The sequence below is a fragment of the Fringilla coelebs genome (genome assembly GCF_963513975.1).
Source record: "Fringilla coelebs genome assembly, chromosome: 7".
NCBI classification, from domain to species: Eukaryota; Metazoa; Chordata; class Aves; order Passeriformes; family Fringillidae; genus Fringilla; species Fringilla coelebs.
Window position 1 is genome coordinate 7240741 of NC_140035.1, and position 20315 is coordinate 7261055.

Consider the following 20315-nt stretch of genomic DNA (forward strand, 5'->3'; position numbering starts at 1 on the left):
CAGCTTGCTGTCCTTAATCATAGAGTAACCTTGAATATTATATATCCTCTACCACTTCCAGTCCTAAGCAGCCAATATTTTTTGGAAGCACAAGTTTCAGAAATTAAATTAGCAATGGAGTGTGGAGAGATATGGCCAATATCCTCTGAGTGACTAAAGCCGTTTAGCACCCGGGTTTCATTTCAAAGTAGGTTAAATAAAAAGGTACCCAGCACTATCCTCATCCCTGTGCCTTTACAGTCTGATATGCTCTTTGAAAAACAGCATTGCATCAGAAGAATGCAGCATTCCTCTGTGCTCAGTGCACGTTGGCAATTCAGAGGGAATTACTAAATAGAACATGTAGGAGCACAGCACTGAAGGGATGTACAGGTCAAGGAGCCCCATCCCTTGATATTAGAGACAACCACATCATACAATCACATTAATAAATTGATTAAGATCCATCTGCAAAATAGGTAGGGTTTTGCCCCCAAAATCCCAGTGAAAGGCTTTTCCAGAGCCTCACCTTTTAACTGATTAGAAAGCTGCTTCTAATTTCCATCTCTAATTTATTCACGGCCAGTTTATTACCAATTTGTTCTCGTGCCAGCACTGTCCTCTAGCTGAACCAGCTCCTTTCCCTTCTCTCCCTGGTGTTTACTTCTCTGATGTATTTATAGACAGCTAGTCACATCCCCTCTCCACTTTCATTATGCTGGGATAAGTATGGAGGCAGTCCTGATGCTCTGAGGCACCCAAACTGCACCATCCCTGTGTCCACCCTGACATCCTTGCCGTGGGGGTTGGTTTATTGAACGCCCTCAAAGTCACCACCACACTCCAGAGAAAACCCCACTGCTACAAAAAGGGACATTTTTCCAGTTTCTTGGGAACACTCATTTTGGATCACAGTTGCTTCATCGCTCACAAGCCTGAAGGAAACCCCTGAGGCTGTAGGAAGCTCATCTGCAGTTCCACCTTCTACAAGTCATGGGCTTCTGACAGAGATATTTGTCTTGGACCCCTCTATTTTCTCAATATAAGAACCAAGTGCTCCATTTAAATCCAAAATTTTAATTCCCAAAGATTTTGTCTGTCAGACTTTTATCCAAAAAGTCCTGAGAGAGCTGCAAGTGAAGGCCTCTCAAGCCTCTAACACTCAATGCACAGGAGCTGCAAAATGAGACACCAAGGGACATCTCTGGCATGGTGAGACACCAAAGGACATCTCTGGCATGGTGAAGCACCAGGGGACATGAGAGGCATGGTGAGACACCAGGGGACATCACAGGCATGGTGAGACACCAAGGGACATCAGAGGCATGGTGAGACACCAAGGGACATCACAGGCATGGTGAGACACCAGGGGACATCAGAGGCATGGTGAGACACCAAGGGACATCACAGGCATGGTGAGACACCAAGGGACATCACAGGCATGGTGAGATATCAAGGGACATCACAGGCATGATGAGACACCAGGGGACATCAGAGGCATGGTGAGACACCAAGGGACATCACAGACATGGTGAGGACCAAGGGACATCAGAGGCATGGTGAGATATCAAGGGACATCACAGGCATGCTGAGGCACCAGGGGACATCAGAGACATGGTGAGATATCAAGGGACATCAGAGGCATGTTGAGACACCAAGGGACATCACAGGCATGGGAGCACGTGAGGCACCATGGGTTTACCTTGACTCTCCCATCTGAAATGAACTGGGCTCACATCCAGGGACTCAGTTCCTTCAGCATCCAGGGTGGGGCTCTTTCTTTCACCCAAAATCCTCTAAGGAGGTGAATACCAATGAACCCCTAACCCTTGGTGCCTCAAAAACCACAGTGCCAGATTTTTCTGGGTCTCACTGAAGGGAACTTGGAAAAATTGAAAACTGCAGCGAGACTTGGAAAAATGTAGTATTTGTGAGGCATTTCTCCTCTGCCTGGTGGTGCTAGGACTGGCTGGGATATAACAGCTCAGTTAATTGTGGGGGTTCCAGTTCACAGTGCTGCCATGGGGAAACTAAACCCACACACAAACCTTTCCAAGCTGAGTTTCTACAGAAAGCTGAGATTCAGCAGGGCAGGAGAGCTACAGGAGGAGGAGGAGGATGGGCTTGGCCCTGTGGCTCCTGTTTACCAGGATTCAATCACAGCTTGTGGCTGATGCTTCTGTATTATTAGATATAAAAGGGTGTTGATTGTTATCAGACATCAAAGGATGCAGCACAAATCATTCCCATCAAAGCATCCAATCTGAGCATTACCATCTGTACTGCCACTGCTTGCAAATCAAACAGGCTGTTTTCAGCCCTGTCATGACTACCACCTATATTCATTTCTCTCCCATCTTCCATCTTGATGGTGAACATAGGTCAGAGCTCAGATTCCTGTCATTCTGCACATGCTTTTTACTCAATGGAGATGTACTGTAAAACTTCAAGAAGTCCACCTAACTTCACTCTTCTTGCTCATTTCCCCGCTGGGAAAAGAATAAAAAAGGAAAAAGAAAGGAGAAAACTGCCTTTCTGGTCTTTACAGATCCTCAACTAAACCCTTTGTGTCCTGTCACTTCCCCTTTTCTCTAAACCTTTAATATTTATAGCTTCTACCATTGCAATCTTTTACAAAAATAAAGCCAAGCTCGATCAAATGAAGTCAGTGACCAAGACAGAAGGGTCATGCACAGTTTAAATGGACTCTTAGACTCTTTCAGTGCTTGTAACTGAAGAGGCCTTTAGTGGCCTTAGGACAAATTTATGCTATAACCTCCAGGCCACCAGATAAACAGGGAAAAAATGAGCTGAAAGATTTAAGGGGTTTGGGCCACGTCCTTACACACTGGGAAATAGCTGCTGTGCTGCACTTTAGGGACTGCAGCCTCTCAGGGAGGCTGTGGAGGTGAAAGGTTAGACAGTGGAAATTGGTGCAGTGACAGCAAAGACAGCTGCTCCTGGGAAGATTCCCTCCACTCCCCCTGTTTTTAGTAATGCAGCCCCATTAATGTGAAGGGCAGCAGAGCTCACCTGTACATGAATGCTGCAACTCATGGGTGACACCTTTAAAATCACCACTCTCTGAAATATTATCTGTTATCCACACATTAGTTGTCTGAGGTGGTCTGGATTTGGGGTTTTGTTTTTTTTCATTTCTCAGTGGTATTTCAGACTTGTAACTAACTGAGTAAGCAACAAAATAAGTTGTCTAAAGTGTAATAATAAAAATAATATTAAACAGGTCTACATTCTCTGAAAATAACCTAGGCCCCACTGGGACCAGAACTCCAGAGAATTCTCTATCTGAGGTTTGTTTTCTCCTCTCCTGACCTTGGAAAAAGCATGCATTAAATGTAAGTTTTTATAGAAATACATGAATAGTTTTAAATGAAACTTTCTCCAGGAAACGACTGTCCAGTCACAGGGGAAATTTCTGATGTAGCCAGAGAGACTCAACCTCAAAATAACCAATAATGTGGGAGTTCAGACTAGGTCACAGCCTCTGCTGTTTATCTTCAACAATCCCCCCATCATCAAATTATTCATAGAGGAAGTTTTCTTTCAGGGGAGTAACAAGGTGGGGATGTGGAGGGAGCTCATCCTGGTGCAGAAGAGGAGAAAAGCACTGATATTTTGAAATGGAAGGGAAAAGGGGAAAAGGTTTTTAATATATCTATACCTCTTCTTGCTGCCTACTTTAAAACTGAGTTCAGTTTCAAAGCTTCCATCAAAGCAGCCGGGTCTGAAAAGGAATGTTCACATAAGAACATGTGTCATTGGTCTTCCTGTCCCAATTCCATGTCTGTCACAGAGTACTACTGACAATCAAACACACCATAATGTTACATGTTGTGCCAGATCTGTCTGCTGAAGTCTCTGTGTTCGCTTTCTTCTCAAGCACAGACACTACTGCTGCATATTAATAGCCCCAAATATGTAAAATTCTCTTTTCTTTTGAATAAATTACTTTTCAAGCCTTGTTTTTCTATTCCCCTCAATTTACTTTCTCTAGATAAAGATGAGACAACTACAACTTCTAATTCATGTCCCCTTCCTACTTTGAATAAAAGCATTCAGAAGTAAAATTTCAGTCTCAACAACTGGCTCTAAGAAGTTCACCACAGCAGGAGTTTTGTGACCACAGTAGCTGACCCTGCACACTGTTGGTGACACTCACAGTGCCTTCAGGAAATGCTACCTGTGCAGGAGGCCAAACAGCAAAATTTCAGGGAAAACATTAAAATATCCACCTTGCAGCTATTAACATCAAAGGCATTTCAGTGTCAGAGCCTGGCATTTCTCAATAATGAGGAAAAAAAATCAGAAAAGATTCCTGTTGGGAGATGGACTCCAGCAACAGCCATTTGAGGCAAAGTGCCAGCTGGACTGAATTCAGGCTCAGTAATGTGCTCAAAAGAAGAGTAAGGTTTTAAAAGTGATGGGGTTTCTTTTTGCATTTCTATGCATTAAAAAAAAAAAAAAAACAAACCAAACTAAACCAAAAAAACCTCCTACAACAATACAAGTTGAAAGACAACTGAGGTTTCATTGTCTACTCCCTTACAGCTGTCTCCACTAAGCAGAGCCCATCAGCCCTCTGGAGCCACTTCACATCTCTGATTGGACTGGAGGAATTGTCTCCTAGATTTGTACAAATAAAGATTATTAAGGATTTGGTACTTTCCAGCAATGCTCCCTAAGAACATGTTCTCCAAAACCTGTAATATGCATCTCTAGATTAAACATGTCCCTCACCAACCAGGATGTGGGAATAGAAACTGGAACATCCATCAGGCCCAAAAGAAAGCCACAGCAAAGATTATAATATCAATATTGAACTTCACAGACTGCCATGAAAATTCCAGAGAATGACCCCAAATGCTGGATGAGAACTTTGATACAGAGAGGCTACTCTTAGTCAAGAGAGACAATATCAGGTTTGATGTTTGCATACTAACACCTTTTGTAAGCACTAAAATAGTGCTTAAAATCAATGCTTTGCATGCATAGGGAGGAATCTGCCTGGGAAAACTTCCAGTTAAGGTTTGGGGTTTTTTCTTCCTAGCTAGAATCACTTTAAGTAACTTTGATGCTTCAACAATGGATTTTCTAAACAATTTGCTTGATCTAAATTGGAGGCATTATGTTACAAACGAACCCAGTGATTCTGATGTAACTGATACAGTTTTCAGGCATTTAGCTCTGTTAAAGCCCAACTCCCTCCATGAAGCAATTAAGGCCATTTGTAAACCTGAAGAGCTAATGTAGAAATTATAAAATTAAGGCTAATGGACTCAATTATAATAAATGCATGGGTCAGCGATTGCAGCAATTTCTCAGCCCTTTCTTTATGCCTAGGTTCAGCTTAATAACACACTCCATCTCACAGCGCTGATGGCATGGCAGAGTCTGAGCTCCAGAGGGGCTGAGAGGGCTGGGAGAGACTGGATGGCTCCCTCTGCAGATCACCTGCAAGCCTCAGCCCAGGGAGGGTGCAGGGCCCCAGCAGCACCCCACAGCCCCAGCTGCAGGAGCTGCAGGAGCTGCAGGAGCTGCAGGAGCTGCAGGAGCTGCAGGATCTGCAGGAGCTGCAGGACTGCTTCCTGGGGAGCACACAGACCTCCTCTCCCTCGCCTCCTGCTAATTTTAGAGCACGTCCACTCACATTGACTAGGGTTGGTTTTTTTTCATTCCTTCTCCTTCTCTTGCCTGGAGTTTCTTTGTAGTTCCAAAGACCTTGGTGATTTCATTCTCCTAAACACATCTGCTATTTCCCAGACTGAAGTCCTCAAAATCCTTTTCGCAATGTCACACTTGGTTACTGAGAGTGTTTTGAAGTGAATAGAGGGGTTTAGCTTCAGAGACTGAACAGCAGGAGATGATTAACACTTAGGGAGCAAAGCTGTTTATTGTGTTTTAAATAGTGCAGAAGAGTTTGGTTTTCAAATTGGCTCTAATTAGTGTAATGTACTTGTGCATGTGCACACCTGATCTCTACTTCAGGAGCACCGAGGTCCTTATCAGACTACAGAACAAAAGCACCAAAATCCACAGCAAGAAAGAACAGCTGCTTTTTCCTTCTACAAATGCCTGCTCAGGTGGTTTGCATAGGTGAAGAGGACACAGGTACTGAGCTACCCTCACCAGTTCTCAACACTCATCTCAAAGGAAAGTGCAGGCAGCAGGCTAAATCTCCAGTGGATGCTGGCAATAGCACAGAAGCTGATCGAGCCTGGCTCTTCCATCCTGCTCTTCACACTTGCTCCTGAGGTGCTTTCCTCCTGGGATTCTCAAGCACTATTTGCCTCTTGCTGCTCTTAGTAACGTGTGATGCAGCAAAAGAAAAGAAAAGCCGAGGGCTTCAATGCTCCCCTCTTCTCCAGCTGCCTCCAGGAAAGACATTTCAGGATGGAGTTTGCTTGCAAAAGGTGGCCCTGGCTGAGGAGACAGGCAGGTGAGAGCAGGCAGCTGGGACACTTGATGGTCACACCCAGCTCTTACCTCATCAGCTCTGCTCCAGGAGGGATGCTCTGTCTGCAGCTCACAGCTGAGACTGCACACCACAAATACCCCCAGGGTCCCCCAGGGCAAGGTGACTGAGGCACCCTTGGTGTTACTCAGCAGGCACTTGCTCAAGATATGCTGCATCCAATCCTTTCCTTATGTTTCACAGAAGTTTCTGGAAGAAGATTCAGAAGCAAAACCCTTACCCAAAACAGCTGCAGGTTGTTTGTTAGCAACAACATCTCTAACCTACACTAGCACAGCCGTAATGAGGGGGATATTGCAATATCTCACCAACAATAATCCGTGGGGCTTAAATGAGATCTGTCCGTAAGCAGCACACCATCAACTGTATCTATTAGCCCTACAGGTACCTGATAAGAAGCAAATTAAAATAGTGGAGATCAAAGAAATGGGAAATTATATTTAGCTGGCTCATATTAAATAAATTTCTTTACTCAGGCTCACTGGAGACTGATGCTTAAATTGCTACAAATGGAACTGCCATAAAGACAAAAGAGATTATTAAATCTTTGTGCCAATCATAGGGATATAGGACCAGAGCTCTGCATTTTGAAAGCATCTTTCAAGCCAGGGGGACAGTGAGTGAAAGATATAAACTAAATCTAACATTAAGACTTAAAATACCTTTTGGTGTCCATTCAAATCATCTGGAAATCTCTTTTGGAGACTCTATCTAAAATGACAACAACCTTAAAATATATCTTTGAGAGAAGGAGGCATAATCCACACAGTGCAATCTAAAATTATGTATTGTAACATGACAAAGCAGCCATGATTCTTTAAAAAAAAATACCAACAAGAAATGCATTGAATGTGCTGAATGAAATCACCAGCACCTGGATTTATCCAGAACTATCAGGGGTCATGCAGGTATAACTCTCACCCAAAATGTGACCATGTGGTGGGGACAGCTGTCCCAGCCTGGAGGTGTGGGTGTGCAAGGTCAGTCCCAGTGTCACAACTGCCACACCTGGGAACAGCTGCACAGAGCCACCCTTTCCATTTACTGGAGTAAAATATGACAGGTTAGACAGGCCTGTGGAATTCAGGACTGAATAAATGTAAGAGACAAAAAGGCAAGTTGAAATTCAGTGAGAAGTAACAACTGGCAAGAGCTCAAGGTTTTATACCTCTGAGTCCAAATGCTGGGAGGGGCAAGAGAAAAATTACTGTTTTTTAGAAGAAAACACTTTTTTTTAACTTGAAAACAAGGGAGGAAAAGATATTCTGAATATGGCTTAATGAATCCCTCCAAGCTTCCTGTATGGTACAGAAATAAAGTAGACATCACAGATAGGACTTGACATATGTTAAATTTCCTCCTTTAACAGAGACCTGAAAAATACAGAACATCTGCACAGCTTTATAGTGATATTATCCTATACTCCTAATGGCTGCTAATTATCCTAATGATCCAGTCCTCTCTGTAGATTAGAGATGCACTACGTGATTAAGGTATGGCTGAAAAAGCCATCCTAAATTGAAATTAAGAGCCAAAAATAATGCAGCACATCTCATTTCACCATCACCACTGCCCTGCACAAATACAAAAAGGCAGCTTCCAAACCTGAGCAGCTTTATTGGGGAAATCTTGTCCCTGGACACTCACTCTGGTGGCCAACAGGAAAAGATTCTGGAAGTGACTTCTCTTAAAAGAAAATAACTGTAAAATCCTGATTGAGCCTTTTCTGTCATTCCTTGGTCTCTTCTCCCCACTCTGCTGGAGCCCCCTCATCCTTTCATGGCTCAGCATCTCCCCATGGTGGGAGCACACCCATATTTTTTGGAAACTCAAATCACACCACCACACACACACATGGCTTCTGGGCTGGTGAGCACAGCAATTATTTATCCTGTGGGCCCTGGATGATGTACAGAGCAGCACAGAGTGCGTCATGCAGTGCAGCACTAATCATAAATCAGACTCAAATAAATTAGTGCTATCTTTTCAACTGTATCAAATGTGTAGTTATTCCTTTCAGATACACAGTAGGTCTTTTATCCAGGGTAGCATCAAGGTTAAAATGATTAAGTAAGTAATTTCATTAGCAATGATAAATGTTAACGATGATAGAGAGCGATTTTGGATGCGTTTCACAGAATCACAGGATGGTTTGGGTTGGAAAGGACCTTAAAGATCATCTTGTTCCAAATCCCCTGCCACGGGCACCTTTCTCTAGACCAGGGTGCTCCAGGTCCCATCAAACTATGGGGCACCCACAGCTTCTCTGGGCACCCTGTGCCTCTGCCTCCTCCCTTCCCAGTGAAGAACTTCTCCCTCATATCTAATCTGAACCTGTCCTTTGTCACTTTGCACAGAAGCAGCTGATGTTTATGTGCTACCAAAAGCTGCTGGTATGTGCAAGCATCAAATACACCCACCACATCTTCAAGAAACATCTTTCCAAGCCAAAGTTCAACTCTCAGATTTCACATTAGAGATGCAGCACATTAACACAGCACAAAATTAGATTACTTTCTGGACATGCAGATGCAGCCACTTGAGTTGAACACTGCAGAATAAAGATGTTTCCCCAGGGGTTGGGAGCAGGTGCTGAAGTGGGCATGGACAGGGGCATGCTGTGGTGTCCAGCATCCATTGCATGCCTCTGCTCCCCTCAAATCCTGAACCCCATTCTCCCTGGGTGTTTTTGCTCTTACAGGAGTTATCACCAGCTGCCTCAAGCCTGGCATTTCTTTTTCCTCTGCCAACAGTGATCCTCCCCTCTTTCCTCACCCCTTCCTTTGGGGAGGGAAGGGGCAGGGCCAGGCATCAGGGCTTCCACTCTGTGGCTGGCACAGAGTAGTGAGGAGAGGAAGAGAGAGAGAGCCTTCAGCTCCTTTGCTTGCCACCTCTCTGGTGAAAACAGCTCTGAGTTGTTTTGTGCCATTAGGGGTCCCTGTCAAATTTTGTACCACCTGCTTGCCCTGGAACACAGACAGGGATCAGCTTAAACAGAGGAAGGAGGAAATAATGTATGCAGACATAGATAAGGAGATGCTAACATTCAGAAGTTTGTTCTCCTGAAGCCCAAGCATCCCTCTGGAAGAGGCAGTGCTGGCTGGCAGGGGCAGGGCACAGCCTCAGGAGGAGCCAGGTCTTCACCCCAGCAAAGCTCTTTGGAAGCAAGGAGGCCAGGAACTGCTGAAACCCTGCGTGGGGGTTTAATAGCCAGTTTAATTTGCTTATTTTTAACCTTCCCAGAGTTAACATCAGCCAATACTTGTCCAAAGCAGGATCTGTACCCACAGTCCTGAAGCTCAGCAGCAGGGTCTGAGCTGTGGCCAGGCTGCTGAGGCCATGGCTGCTGCTGCAGGGACAAATCCAGCCCCAGGGGCAGGCAGGGGGCTGGTACCCACAGGGCTTCCCCAAAATCAGGCAGGCACAACAGGGTGGAATGCATCGCTGCACTGGCAGCACTTACAGGTCACTGTGCACCTGTTTGATACCTTGTGCTGCAGAGCATAACAACATTTAGCAGCTGCTCTAAACACTGTGGTAGAGGTCTTTGAAACAAGTCCAAACCTTCTGAAAACTCACCATTTGCCATGGTTTACACTGCATTAGAAACACCAGGCTTGCATTATTCAAGATTCCCCGCTGCATCTCGGTTCTTACACACGTTTATTTAGAAGGAAGAAAAGTGTGCTACTCTCTGCACCCATGTGTGACCAAAGGGCTTTAGCACTTGTACTGAATGTAAGAGTCTCCTAGCAATGCATGCTTAAAGGCTCAGAGCTGATTCAGGTTAAAAGCATCAGGGGAAGGAGAAAAAAATCAAACAAACCCCACCTAATGTGTGTACATGAAAACGCTGACTTCCAGAGCGTTCAGAACTCAAAAGCACGGAACCAATTTTCTCCAAAAACTTGGAACTCCCCAGTGAGAGCTATAAACAAGCTAATTTGACATTGCTAGCTCCAGCCAGCTTAGACTTATGAGTGTGCACATATTTTATTCTGAAGTTATGGGAAAAACATATTTTCCCCATGCTTGCATAAATCAAAAACAGCTGAACCAATTTAGCTTAAATTAGAAAGAGAGAGAGAAAGGGAAAGAGAGAGAGAGAAGGGGGAAGGAGAGGTGAAGAAGGAAGAAAGAACAGGAGAGGAAAAAAGGGAAAGACTAAATACAAAACCTGTGGGGAAGGGTGAAAAAAGAAATCCCTAATAATCAGGAAACATTCAAGTTGCACTCAACAGCTCTGTCTGCAGTCCCACAGAGCTGGCAATTGAATGTCACTGCACAGTACCTGGTGATGGGGATTTTTTATGCTCATTTTAAACAAAAGATCCCATTAGTGCTGTAACTCCAATGCTGGCTGGAAAGCAACAGCAGAGAGAGGCTGAGCTTTCCAGAGGGGTTTGTCTGCTGGCCAGGGCAGTACTCAAACCACACACTGCTGCCTGCAGGGATCTTGGAGCCTCAGGGACAGTGTCCTCTCAGGAATTTTAATTTCCCTTCCCCTATTTTTGGTGTTCTGCTCCCACTCCCAGCTCAGGCTCACCCCTCAGGAAAGCCCTCTGCCCCTGAGCTCACCCAGCACATCCTCCTTCCCCCAGCAGAGCCACTGCAAACTCCAAAGGAGTAAACACTGAGGATGAACTGCAGAGAAAGGCAGAGCTCAGTAAGAACCAAAATAAAGTTTAAACATTATCAAGTCCCTGCCCTGTCCCAGCACAGCCCTCACCAGCAGGCATTACAGCCAATTTCAAGTTTCTGAGATGCTCCCTGTGTTGCTGTGCCCTCTTCACTCCCTGTACAGCTTTCCCATAAAAGTCTGCAGTGCTGCTTCAGATTCTGACTCCTGACCTTCCCTGAACCCTGCCCAGCTCCCCGGGGGATGTGGGGATGCCACTTGCTGTGGTCTGTCAGCAGCACTGAGCACCCTGGTGCCCTGCAGCAGCTCTGGCTCTGCACGGCTCATGCACAGGAACAGCCTCTGGCATGTCAGCCCAGCAGTTATGGTCATTTACAGCTCATGTCTACAGCATCTGTTTAGCTAGTTTGCTTATAAATAAATTTGGAATATCCACACTGCAATAATCCGCCCAGATTTGAAGGAATTTAATACACAAAATGCAAATCAGAGACTAAATGAAAAATTAAGTGACCGTGAGAATCGGTTTTTACCATGCAGAGCCAGCTTCAAAATAAAAATGAGAATCATAATCCTACTTTACATATAATTTTCTGCAGGGTTGTGTAATTTACAACTTACACAAAGCAACAGGAAGATTAAAGACATCTTTTGAATTAAAACTAAAGCACTGGGTAGACTCCCTGCAGTAAGAGTTTATTACACCCTATGCAGCTCTGAGGAAGCTGAAGTGTGTTTGTCCAGGGAGCCCGGGGTGGTGTTTCCAACACATTTCCTTGGAGGAAGCACAAGCAGCAGGTAGAAACCCTTCCCACGGATCCCCCTGCAGCCCGGGGTGCCTTCCAGGAGGATGCCTGGGGAGGGGCTGGGCTCCTGCTCACCCGGGACCTTGCCCCTTACAGGCTCTGTGTCTCCTCCCCTTTCTCTGCCCCGGGAAGGAGGGGGACCTGCAGCACCTGGTGGGATGGAAGTGCCCCCATCCCAGTCCTGGGAATGCCCTAAAGCAGCTGCCCTGCAGAGAGCTCTTCTGCCACTCACAGTTCCCACTGTGCTCCTACACAGCTGCCAAGAGGAAAGAGGCACTTTTCAAAAATTCCAAATCAATCTGTTAATGTTTCTGGAAAAAATATGACTATATGAGATCACGTAGCAGAGAACAGGCTTCTGTTGGGGCTTGGGTAATTTCTCTTGGTTAATGGGTTTTTTTCTGTTCATAAACAGATGTTTAGAACAAGACCTTAAGAATAAAGTGTTGTCAAGATGGCAAACTCCTCTGACTTATGAGTTAGGGAATGCCCCAATTCTTTCCCCACCAATGCCTTCAAAAAGCTGGTAGAAGAAAGAGAAGTCCAAAAGAGAAGAAGTCCAAATCTGGACATAAACCACACACAGTTTTACTTTTAGCAGTATTGTGACTACTCATTGTAAAAGAAAGCAAAGCATTAAGCAATTAGTTAAGAACAGAAATCCATACAATGAGCATATAGGGTCCAAGATATACATTACAGATCTCCAGTGACCCAGGAAAGGTTGCCCAGGATGCAGTCTTAATTCCATTGAATAACCTGGTTTCCATTCCTTATGGCCCTTTTATCTCAACCCCAACTTTAGGAGTCCTCATAAAAATGGCTCTGGGTCTGCACATGTATGTAAAAACTTGTTTCCAATCTAATTTCTGCTCTTGGTGAATTTCTCCACGTGCTCCTGCAAGTCCCTCTGTGATGACACAGCAAAAATTGCTTCTGCTGCATCTTCTGGGGCTGCTCCCTGTGCTCACCAAGCACACAGACCCCACTGGGGGAAGGTATGCACTCCTGAACGGGACCTTAAAGTTATTCCAGGTATTCCAGGTAATTCCAGGTTTCACAGCAACTGCAAAGCTTTCTGCTGGAGCAAAGCATTGGGAATAAGAGGCCTTTCCACTGTGTTTGAGGGCAGAGGAAGCACAGCACTGGTACAGGATCACTGAGGTGTTCTGTGCAAACTCATTTTCCCTTCCCATGTTTTGCTCCTCACAGCAGCAGGTTTATCAGCCTGTGCCACATAAGCTTGATTGCTGTTATTTCTCTGGGATCAGAGTCCTTAAACTATACTTTAAACCTACTGTCAATGATTTCTCTGTATTGCTATTCCATAAGCCATTAATCACTGGGAATGGCAGTCTGTTTGATGGAGTGAAATGCCTGCAGACAGTTCTCTCTGTGCAGCTTGCACCTCTGCTTCTCCAGGCTTTTTCCAAGCTTTCCACTCTTCCAGGTGGTGCCTCTGCAACCCCAAGGCAGGACAGAATAGGACAGGAGAAGGGGGTCCCAGCTCCTACTGCTCAGCCCCAACTCCAGCAGCAGACTTGGCATTTCCCTGCCTCCTCTAAGAGCTCGCAGGTTGTGGGAACACAGCACAGAAATACACACATATTAGGATACTTTCCTGTGGGCAGGCTGTTCTGGAGGAGGAAACCAAACCATTTACCAGGAGATCAGTTCCAGCACAAATCATAGTCCAGTAAAAAAGTTTTACTGGACACAGCAATTTAAAAACATTGCTTGGATACAGAGAGTGAAGGTACTGTTGCTAAGCCCTTTATTTCCTTGGGCTGGGAAAAATCCACATCATCCTCCTCATCAAAAACTGGGGATGAGGAGGAGGGAGGGAGGGAAAACTAATAAATACATTGAGACAGGCCATTCAGAGTTTGGGCCTTCAGTCCTCATCATTTATTATACTTTTTTTGCCAGTCTGAGTACTGGACACAATCTGTAGCTCAGGCAGAACACTTGAAATTACACCTATTCTGTACCTACTTTATTTTCCCCTGTCCCTTGCAAAAGCACTCCATTCCTAAGGAAGCATATCTTAAAAGACAGGCACAGTCCTTAATTCAAACACAGTGCAATTGTAACAGCTCTTTAGTATTCATAATTAATTTTTTGGGAAAAAAAAAATCATTCTATTATAGATGTACACAGAAGAGTAAGACCTATAATATGAATGAGGACACAGCACATTAAAAATGTAAATTAAGAATTAAATAGCAAAACAATGGAGCACTGCCAATATTTTTATAACCATACAAATTGCTCATCAGTATCCAGTGTCATGTTGGCAGATTTGTTCAACAGGGAGTATAAAGCCAGAGACAAGATGATAGACTATCCTTTCTAAAGGATGTACTCTCAGAGCTGTCCTGCCTGTTGTGCTTTCTGTGCTTTAAAATAGAGAGGTGAGTGCACTTGGAGCATGAGTGATGTGTTAGGAGAAGGAGGCTTTTCTCCCTAAGTCGTGAAAAATTGGATTCTCCTACTTCATGCACATTCATCTGTAAGTTTTTTTCATGAAAAAGTAACACTCCCTGTTACAAAGCCTCCCAAAAAGCACTGTTTTCAAAACATAACCATAAAGTCCTTTTTGTTTCAAACCATGTGGAGTGCAGAGAATGCACTATTTTTTTGCCACCACCATCATACAGAGCACTTAAATTTCTGCACCAGGAGATCAGAGTTCACCAGTAAGATCTGTATGTGGTGTATTCCTGCTTCCAAATCTCCCCAATAAATGACTGGATGCACAGGATTTTGACCCTTTGCACTGAGAGTGTAAGGGGGATGATCACCTCAGGAGGAAGGCCAGCCCTCCTCCCCATCACACTCATGCAGGCTGGGACTGCAGCCACAGGTGGGGTTAGGGTGGGAAACTTCCATTTGGCTGTTCCAAGGAAACCAAGGAGAGGACAGGCAGCATTTATGTCTAGAGATTTCTACTTACAAAGCAGGAATTTGCTCAGCACCCTGAAATATTTTGTCCCCATATCACTGGTGTAACAAAAAACCCATTTTCCTGGAGAGCAGAAAGTTGGGGATTTTAGCTGTGTCACTGGAGCCCTCACATGACACAGCTCTGCACACACATGCCCATTTCCCTTATCTAGGAATGAACAGCAGAAAACTCTTTTATGACCCAGACACTTTGCCATCAGCACCTTTCACAAGGCTCAGCACTCAGTCCTAAGGGCACGGTGTATCCTTGTCACGTAGGATGATATCCTGGTTACACTGGAAAAAGGAGCCTTGTTTTGATGAATTAAGTAAATTTAAATGAAATACAGCACATATCCAGGTGCTCAGTATGGATTTAGTGTTTTAGTACTGACTGTCACCAATGAGCAAGCCATGAGTTTCCAACCACAGCAATGGCCACATGAGGAGAAAAAATGGGATGGATCCCACTGCTCCTGGAGTCCTTCCATCCATCTCCCTTCAAAGTGCAATGCTGTTACTCAGTGACAGCGTGCAGAGGCCTCACCCTGCCCTGGGGGATGTCCCTTTCTGACCCCTCCTGGGCCCCCATCTCTGAGTCAGAAGGGGTTTGCACCCAACCAGCCCATTGTGACTGATCACTAGAGAGAAAAAAAATTGGGCACATTCACAGCATGTGACTGCTAAACAATTCTCTGAGATATGCACTGATGACATTTTAAACCCCAATGCAAACACTACAACATTCACAATACTCTATCAAAGCACACAGGAAAATGGATGTATTGCTTTTCTCTTGGAACTCAAATTTCTATATTATTAAAACAGTTTGGGAGATGGGAGGAGGAACCTGATAGATTTAAGACTTATACTTTTCTCCTAGTACATTGCCAGGAAAATAAAATATTTAGTGGCTTCATATTCCCTAACCATATTTTTGACAATATGCTTCATGCTCTATTTGCCACAAAAGTTGTGACACTGCAGTCAGTCTTCAAAGAATAAAGTATGCATTTGTCATGGCAAAAGATCCAAAAACCTCATTTTTTATTACCCTGCCATTGGTTAAGTCAAGCTCTGATAATTAGGATATTGGATATTTATGAGGAGCTATTCTGCCTTTATTACTGCTTTAGGTGCCTGTTGACAGATGCAGCAAGACAATTTACATTGATGTGTGAATTTGCCAGTATTTCAGTAATAATATCCAAGTCTAAGTCTATTAGAAAAAAGGTCCATATCTCACTCTTGGAATATATATTTCCAATTAATTCTGGTTTTGTAGCATTTCCTCTGGCATGCTGTCATTGAGGGTTTCTATCATTTGTTTGCTCTCTGATCGAATAGCAGCTCAAAATAAAGTCCAGAGGGTAACTGGATAAAAGCAGGTTATTAGATTAGAAAGGCAGAATGAACCACTACAATCTCCTGATGTGGCCCGCTCAATAAACACGGGCTGGAGGACTCTCCCTCTGAATTGATCCCTGCTGCCATTACAGCATGGAGGAAGGAGGGGAGGGAAACTCCTTCACTGCACCAAACCAGGCCTTGGCAGAGACTTGGTGGTGGAGAACAAGTCACCAGGGCCTGGGCAGGTGAGGAGGGAAGGTGCAGCTCAGTGCCAGCCTCTTTTCTCAACACACTGCCCCAGTGAGTATTTTCACTTCTGAAATGTCACATAAAACAGGACTGAACTCTGCTTTCAAACACTCCCTTCAGTTTGGAGGATGCAGGCTGCTGCACCTCTCACACCATGCTCTCTCAAGCTGCCCCTCATCTCCTTGCAACTGCAAACAATTATTTTTTTTCCTTTATCCCAAAGATTCAGTCTTACTATTGATGCTCTGTGATAAAAGGGCACTGATCCGTTCCCAGTTAATCTATGTCTATTCTACAAGCAAATGGTTCAATACTTCCTCTAATGATCTGCACATTTCAAATCTTCTTATGCCTGAGAAAGCTCCAGCAGAAGTTTATGGTAGCAGAACCATAAAATCAAGCATGGGGCAATATATAATTGCAGGAGACTATATGCTTGAGACCACTGATTTAAGCAGAACCGAGTAAAACCTCAGTGCCTTCGATTCCAGGCACTTGAAATGTCCTGCCTGTCTCAAGCATTTCCAGGGAGGAATGAGACAGAAGGGAAGCTTTATCATTACAGCCTTGGCATTTACTCACAACAACATCATACAGCTCTCCTGCTTATTGCCAACAATACTTCAGTGGCTTCTGGAAGCGTTGCACCCCCAGAGACAAAATGGAAATTTGACCCTTGCAGCTGAAATGACTCAAGGACCTCATATCACTCAAAGGGAGGCTGGGGAAAAAAGGAGTAAAAAGCAGCTGACTATTGTGCTGAGCCCTCAGTGAACCTCTGGAGGGTTTCTTAGTGCTAAGGAGGGAAGGGTGCTGCAAAAGAAAGGTGAAGAGCAGCAGTGCTGACTTCTAAAGCGGGAAGTTCAGGGTAATTTATTCTAGCAACACCCTCTCTCTCCTCTTCTCCCCTTCACCAGCTCACCATTAATCCGCCAGGTCCTCCTTACTCAAGGTGACAGAGGGAAAAGAAAGTTTTAAATCACATGTCCTTCCCCCAGCAAGGCAAATGAAGGCCATCCACTCTAAATAACTGTGTTTTATTAATAGGATATTTACAGCACTTAATGATGCTTTGGCGTTTTTCTGTAATGGCCAACACATTTTTTTCCCTGGAAGACTTTTAAATTAAGCCACATTTTTTGTTTTGCTCTGGCTTCCACCTGAAACACTCTTCTGGGTCAGAGATATTTACAACATGGATGGTTAGAAAACAGCTTAGAAGGAGTAGGCAGGTGAAGAATAACACTTCTTCTAACCTGGGCTTTAATAGGTTTTCAGAGGGCTTTAGTACATTTTTCCAAGTGTGATAGTGAGTGTGCTCCTTTGGCCTTGCTGACACCGTGCTCTGTCAGGCGAGGCAGGTGAAGGGGAACAGAGATAGGGAAAGCAAAGAGCACCCTTTAACCCCATCCTACAAGTCATATTTGAATAAGCTTTCCTCAACTCTCAAGCTCTATCAAGTCCACAAAGATTCTCCAAGCAAGAGAAAGAACAGAGAATGTAGGAAAGGAAGACTCACCAGGAGAAAGGCCCAGTTTAGGTGATTTGGTTTATTCATAACAGCCAGCCCCACCACGGCCACACAAAGGACAATGCAAGGGTTTTGTTATTTCTGCCTCCCTGTAATATATTTATTTTTAATTCATTTTCCTGATCACTGAAGTTATCATAGCAAGAGAACAGATTCTGCTCTTATGCTGTCTCTTCTCCTCCCATGGATGGGAATAAGATGGGCAAGCCAGAGGCTGTGGCCAGTGGTAGAAAGTGTAGTCACACCCAGGTGAGCCCTTAACCAAGAAAACATCACAAAACTAGTGACAAAAGCACATTTCAGGTGGGAGCTGTTGGAACCCAATGATAGCAGCAAATGCATTTCAGAGATCATTAAGAACACATAAAGTGACCAAAGCAAAGCATCACCCCTTGGACTCCACCTGCCTCCTCCAGGCTGAAGCACCCATGAACTGCAGGGCATCAGGAAGATGCTCAGTAACTTTCCAGTGAGATACTCCTTCCTGAGGTCCATGGTATTGCACATTAGGTGCCCAAATTGAAGGAAGACTGGAATGAGGTTAAAGCTATTAAGCTTCAAAAACACGGGAAAGTCTTTTCACAAATCTGGAGGAAGAGCAGGAGAAATTAGAAGGAATGGAGTAGAAGTTGTTTCCTATGAGTTTGTCTCCTGCAGAAGTACCTGTGGAAGATGAGGTTGTAAAGGCTCCTTCTAGCTGGCAGACAGGATTTTTCTCCATGTATGAGAAAAAACAATATAAGACATGTTTTTAAATAAAGTAATTGATTAAAGCTAGCTTTCCTTTTACAGCTGATTAGAACAAAAAGCCATATCTGAAAGAGGTTTGACAGTGCTTGGATCTCATGAGCAGCACATCGATTGGCTGCATGTTAAATTTAACAAAACAAAGCCAAGTTCAAAGCTCTGCAGATGTGCACAGCAAGGAGCAGGGCTGCCAGAACACCTTCTGTGGGTGAGCACTCCATGGGGACCACATCCCTGTGCACACAGCACACCTGGGAGCCAGAGCAGCTCTCTGCTCTGCTGAGCTGCAGCACGTGCAGCCCACGGTGCTTGTTTGGTTGCTTTTATGCAGGCAAAGATGTACATGGCACTAATAGCTGGAGATTAGCATAATTTCTCAGTATTCAAGATTGCTGTCTTATGGCTCCCAGCTTCCAGAGGGAAATTCAGCCTGCAGCCATAAGATATGCCAGGAGCAGTGGATTTTGATCACATTCCCAGTATTCAGGCATGAAGCACTAATGTCTTCTTATTCAGTGATTATGCCATCTTTTGTTGTAAAATCCTAACTTGTACTTTTCAGCACATCTGTTGGACAGCCTGAGCCCACCCAGTGGGAGCACCAAGGGCACTGTAAGCCCTGAAGAGCTCGTGCATAAGAGATTTTGTCCCTAATTTTGTGATGTTTTCTTGGTTGAGGGCTTACCTGGCTGTGACTACACTTTCTACCACTGTCCAGAGCTTCTGACTTGCCCATCTTATTCCTGCCAATGGGAGGAGAAGAGACAGCATAAGAGCAACAGGGGATGAGGCAGCAGGTGCCTCCTGCAGGCCCCCAGGCTCTGCAGAGCTGCAGTGGTGACAGTGATGCACTGAGGTCTCCAAGGCAAGCTAAACATCCACCCGTTCCTCCAACGGGAAATCTGAAATCCACCCTGCGAGGCACGGGGCAGAAACTGCTTCATTCTGCAAGGGGACTCAATCATTGCTGGGAGGTGCCAAAACTGAGCAGCCTCAGCTCCCGCAGCCCAGAACTCAGGCTGGCTGCTGCTGGAGGCACGGAGGGAGGGAGGGAGGGAGGGAGGGAGGGAGGGAGGAGCAGCAGCCCCGGCTCAGGCTTTGCCTGGGATAATGTCAGCGTTTGCATTTAACCCCTTTCTGACCCCGGTGTAAAATGAAGGTGCCTGGAAGCAAAGCAGAAATAGTAATGAAACAGTTCATTGCTCAGTTCACAGTAAGCAAGGACATCAGAAACTTTCACTAGAGGAGGCAGCAGCTACAGTCAGATCAGTCTATTTGATGTTTGAATTGGAGGTTAAGGGCGGAGGAAAAGGAGACTCTCGTTGTTTGTGATAAAACTCATCCTTCTCTCTGGATACTGCTAAGCCATCCCTGGCAGGGATGGACTTTCATCCCTGGCTCAGACTTCTGAAGAACAAATCTTTTTGCATTTTGAATGCACCAGATGGTGTGCCTTTACAAAACTGGCCTCCAGGGAAGATACCTCTAAAATCCCTTCCTGCAAGGACTTCACTCTCTCCCCCCTCCCCCCCAAATTACTCAGTCCAGGCTCTGTGTAATGTGGGACAGAAGCAT

At 44.8% G+C, this 20315-nt stretch overlaps 1 protein-coding gene across 1 annotated transcript in view; it reads right to left on the reverse strand.

Moving 5' to 3' along the window:
• The window catches only part of GPR39 (G protein-coupled receptor 39), a gene marked incomplete at both ends in the record, with an annotated part of 73241 nt that overhangs the window by 30660 nt on the left and 22266 nt on the right, over window positions 1-20315 (reverse strand). The gene's annotated exons all lie outside the window — the stretch shown is intronic.